Here is a 6,041-nt window from a genome sequence, read left to right on the forward strand (position 1 = left end):
TTATTATGTAACTCAATTTTAATTCTTAACGATGTCGAAGTTAAATTAATTCCATGACGATTTCTTTTTTTGGTTTTAATGTCAGTCAACGTTGAAAATACATGTTCAACATCAGCGTTTCTATGTGGAATAATTAAGGCACTTTGTGCCACATGTACAATGTTTAAAAACATTGTACATGTGCCACAAAGTGCCACGTACTCGTCGTTGAAATTTTTTATTTTTGCTATTCGGGTCCATAAATCACAAGTATTATCACAGCTTCATCAAATTTTAAACAAAGTTTAATTTTTTTGTATTCATTTTCAAGTGTGTCGACAATAATGTCAATTTTCATAATTTCAGCAATTAAATTACATATTTTATTAACATTAAAAATATTATTTTTATCAAAAACGGTTTGTAATTGGAAGTCTTCTAAACGCTTCACTCATTGCTTTCCGGTAAAACTTTAGGCATTTCAAAAAAAAAAAAATAATAATAATAATAATTCATTGTCAATATTACTTAAATCATTAATCAGTGCTCTTGTGGTTATCTCAACATTAATTTTTTCGATAGCAGCAGATTATGTGGATTATAAACATTAAAAGTTCCAATATTATAATCATAAGCCGATAATACTTTTAGTTTGATAAAATTAGAGGAAAATAATAATTTAATAAAACGAACACTTTCTATGTAAAGATAAGACATTAAAGACTTTTCGGATTGGAAGAAGGCATTAAACTCGTTGAATATAGGTAATATAAATTTAAAAAATAATAAATAAGCTTTAACATGTGGATTCTGCATTTGATTAAAAATAAACTGACATTGTTTGGTTTTTTCTTCAAATTCTGCGACTCGAAAAACTTCAAATAACACATCCCATTGATCTATTATTCGTAGTACACATAGCTGATATGTGTTCTTTTGAAACTTCATGGTCCGATAAAATAACTGTAATTAATCTCCAATTTTGCAAACCAGTTATTATTTTAGACTTTGATGTTAAAAAGAGTTTGCAAGGGTTGCAGTAAACACTTTTGCTTCTTTGAAAATAGCGAAACTCTCTTTTCCATAATTTTATTTCATTTCTTTCTGTAAAAATGATCATAAGAAAGTCCTTTGTAATACACTTCATCTCTGTCTTTATACACTGATTTGAAATTCTCTATATTCCTAATATTTTGGGACTAAAATTTTATTCGGAAGTTACCACGTTTCAATTTAGCAACTTAAAAAAAAATTCCCGGGCAGATTTATTTTTGTTACAAAATGTTACCTTTACAGATTTCTAGCTCTGCACACTGTAGAAAATCTAGAAATACAGTTTTGTATATCGTAATAATATTAGTCGTCGCTACAGAGCGCTATAAAGTAGAGAAAAATCTGTAAATTTAAATTTCTCAAAAAATAAGTAAAAAAATTTTAAAAGTCGCTACTTTTGGCTGATTTGTCTGCGACTTTTAGAAGAATGTAGCGACTACGTCGCTACGGTTGGAACACTGAGTGATAATAGCGAGGTTGAGGCCGAAGTTTTAAACGCGAAAACGTGTACGTCGGATGTTCAGCGCTGCTTTTCTGTAAGCCTAGAAGTTTTACAATGGCCTTTGGAATGTCGAACATGATTCCACTGACTTTCCAAATTGTCAAACTTCTAGGCTTACAGAAAAGCAGCGCTGAACGTCCGACGTACACGTTTTCGCGTTTAAAACTTCGGCCTCAACCTCGCTAATAATACGTTGAGGAGTGATCATCCGATGTACGCTAGCCAATCAGAAAGTATATTAATAAAAATAAACATTTTTTATTTAAAAAACAATGGAGTCAGATAATCAGTCTTTACTTATTTGTACTATTTGGTGAATGATGTGTTTATCACTGATGGCTAACTTCTATCACATGATGTTCGTGAGAAACTACTGAGGAGGCCGATAGAGGCGAAATGCATTTAGGGTTGAGTATGATGTAAAATAAAATGTTTTTTTCTCTCAAAGTTAACCTGTTTTGTTTTTACCTTTTTTAACCCCAGCTCTTATTCCGTTTTAAGTAAATGGATTAGTCTTGGAATTTTTTAGCCCCCATAAGTCAGAAAGGATTGGAGAATTATTTTTCCGTGTACTGGTTAATAGTACAAATAAGTAAAAAAAATCAGAATTTACATCTTGTTGCGCATGCGTGTTGCATCTAGTACAGTACCTAATTTTAAATTTATGTGACCAGTAGTTAATCTTTCTTCTTTGAGAAAAGTAATGATCATTAAGTGATATGAATAATTGCTTCAACAACCGATTAAATGAGTTAATAGCAGAAAAAGGTGAGAACAATCAAATTTTTACAAAATCAGCGTATTTGTCAATGATACAAAAAGTGAGAGTCAAAAATGAAAGTTACTTCTAAGTCACCGCAAGAATATCAGTTAGTAGTACTTTGAAATAATTCACAAAAAATAAATATTTCTAAATGAAATAAAGTGGAGTTTTTTTAAAATCAAATTTAAAATTCGGTACTAAACACGATAAGCACACGCAACTGAGTGCCGATTGGCTAGGTATGTCCGATGATCACTCCTCAACTTATTATTATCACTTTGCCCGACTAGGTGATAGCAATATTCATAATGACCGGTCAATTTGATAAATTAATCAATATTTATCAGACTGCGCGCCCTTTTTGGTCATTATTCATAATGCCCAATTAACCTTGTCCATAACATATATGCTTTCCACCTCAAATTAGTAGTGGCTTGCCCCTGTACACCATACTTTTCCTTTAACAACAGAGTCGTGCCAGTCATCTATCTAATACGTTTTAGAAGAAAATATTCGAATCGAAATAACATGACTTCCCGTTTGCATCGGAAATTTCTATATAATTAATCGGGGTCTCCTGCCTCCTAAATTTATAGCAAAAGATGCCAATGAATTGCGAGGGCTCCTCAAAAATGGCCCTTGCTTAACGGCTCCACTTTACCAAGGAGTTTGGGAAATGCTGCCTTAATTAACTTAGCGAAATTTTGTTTGACGGGATAAGGAAACGCAATACATGGGCGAGGGAGATCTCCCAAGGGGGTGCCTCCCAGGAAGACTTTCTATGAGAAACAGGTCCCTATTTAGGTGCTAGACGTGAAAAAACCCAGTAAACTCCGCACGGCCAGCTCGTTGATCGGGCACAAACCCTGACCAACTTACTACGGTTTAGTGAATTTACCCACTTGCGACTGTCGAGCAACTTCCTGGTGTACTTATAGCGTGCGCAATTAATTTGTCTAGAAGTACCGACTTAAATGTAGATAAAACAGATCGCTGTCTAAAGTTATGTGCCTAGGAGAAATATTTATAGTACTTAAACTTTTCACATTTTAGCTTAACATTTTCACTACTCTAGATACAGAACGGTAACTGAATCTGTATTCAATTAATCTTAATGAGTCGAATTTAATTTAATTAGTTTATTTTTACAGATTTATTTCTTCTTAGAACTATATAACAATGGACAACAAATTTTAACTTTTATAATTTTTCTTGATCTTTTGTACTGTACATAATTTCGTTTTCTCTGTTATTTCTCATGATTAAACTAAAAACAAAATATTTCTATCACATCAAAGCCAACTTGTTTATTATTAATTCCATTGTATTCTAATAATATTTTTTTTAAAAGATATAAAATTAATAATACACATTTGTAACTTTTAAATCTGAATAGTGGTTTAACTTGCCAAATGCCAATATTGGCAAGTTAATTGTAATCTACAGATTATTGCATGTGTTATTTGAATTCTACATTAAACAACAAAGATATATTTGATTTTTATGACAGTTTTAAGCTCTTGTAAGTTGAAAATAAGCAGCTATATCGTAAATGATTAGCCTACATCGTATTGAACCTTCAGTCTAATAAAATTTTTACCCTTTCTTCCACTCAATCTTTACTGGTTTAATTGTAACAAAAAAATAATTGTTTACTGCTTTGTGGTGTTATAATTTCTAGATAACTGCTGGGCTATATCCTGTGTATACGTGTCACTAAACTCATTTATTTTACAATACATTTTTATATATTGCAGGACAATTAATTTTAATATCAATTGTCCTGAAATACAGCGTATTTTGAACGCTAAATCCGACAAAAATTCGCTTCCGAGTTCGAATTGCGTGCGCAGTGAAAAATGCGCTCAAGCTCAAAGTGTAAACGCAAACTGTCATCTTTCGCTCTGGTTTTTCTGCTTTATTTTTATGTGTTCGGTTATATACGAGTATATAGGCTATGTAGTGTGTTAATTGTCGAGTTTTAACAATTTCTTCCCGCAATTTTTCTGCATCAACAGCTTTGGATGCCCCTAACGTTTTGTATCTTTTAGTTCAAAATTTCCCGAATGGAACTTTTAACCACACTTGACATGGAAGTTCGGGAGAATTTTCCCCATACACATTAAAAAAAGTTTCTTAATGTTCGGCGTTATATCCTTTACGAAATTTATAAAGCATAATATGTCTGATATGCTTTTTATCTGCAGATATTTGAATTTATTCAAACAAAATATGAAGTAAAAAGTTTAAAATAAGCTTCTGAACAAAGAATACAATCTTACGTTAGCAATGTGTTAAATTTCGCAACTGTTATAATTAAATCAAACATCTATGTTAAGTAACGACAGCTGTTAAAAATACGCAAAGCCTTTCTGTTCAACTTAATTAATTAACCATGGCATCCGAGAAGTGTGTGGAATCAACGAAGCCTAAGAATTAGATTGGAATATCGATGATTCAGATGAAAAAGGAACTTATCACGAATCATGCATAAATCTCACGGATCTGGCGGCCATATTTAAAATGCTAAAGTCGACGGTGTGTGACCGGTAAATGCCATTATATAGCATTTACATATTTTATTTATAGCGTTCGTGTATATTTATTATATACACGAACGCTATTGTAGCTTCAGTTTATTATATAGCATTTACATATTTTATTAATAGCGTTCGTGTTTTAATTTATTATTAGGGCATATTGCTATATAATTGTTGCATAAAATAGCCTGATTAAGGCTGTCCCTTGGTTTAGTATTAATACATCGGGCTTTGAGATGTTATATATTTATAAAACATCTTTTTGGTATTAATTTTAGTAAATATATCCAGTTTTTGGAGTTTTTTCATCTTTTTGATACCACCAGAAACATTGGTGGACTGGTTTGGAGATTGTTGCCCAAAGTGACCCAGGTCAGAAGGTAAGCAAGGATAAAATCACATTTATGTCAATGCAACCAGAATACACAAGTTTGAATTGTTGGTCATTGGTAAAGCTAAAAATCCTAGAGCTTTAAAAAAGTTTTTTTTGCTTGTATGCACAAAAAATCAGTCAAAAAGTTGAGTCACTATGGAAGATTTTTGTGAGATGTTCTATGAAGAGTTCGTTCCAGGTGTAGAAAGTTTATGAAAATTAATAAATTATCTGAAAAGACTTTCTTGGTGTTGGATAATACTCCTGGCCATCTAAACGGAGTTTATCTCAAATCTAGCGATGGTATGGTTCAAGCAATGTTTTTGCCACTCAACTGCACATCATTATTTCAACCAATAATCAAAATGTCATACAAATGGTAAAAAGTTGTTACAAAAAGAAACTTCTATTGGACATAATCACCAAAGTTGGAGACATTAGGCTAGGTCTTAATGAATTAAATTTGAAAAATGCAGTTTTCTCTGATTCTTTGAACTCTATTCTTTCCAGTGTGATCAGGTTTTCATGGAAGAAAATGGCCAAACATAGATGTGTTAACATAACATGCTGATGATGTGTTAACATAACATGCTGTCTATTCATTATTGATTTGCTGGAATATTAAGACACAACCACCTCAAAAAAGCAAACAAGAAATGAGAGACTGGTTGACAAGGCACACTGAGAGTAACTAATTTATGACAGATAATGAAATATGTGAAGATGTGATGATGGAAGATCATTCAGCTATATGTGAAACTGATACACCAAGTTCTATAATCATTAAACCAGATGTTGCCTTAGAAAGCTTTAATAATTGTGAAATCTGAA

This window comes from Centruroides vittatus, unplaced genomic scaffold, assembly GCF_030686945.1.
Source record: "Centruroides vittatus isolate TY-2023 unplaced genomic scaffold, ASM3068694v2 contig_350, whole genome shotgun sequence".
NCBI classification, from domain to species: Eukaryota; Metazoa; Arthropoda; class Arachnida; order Scorpiones; family Buthidae; genus Centruroides; species Centruroides vittatus.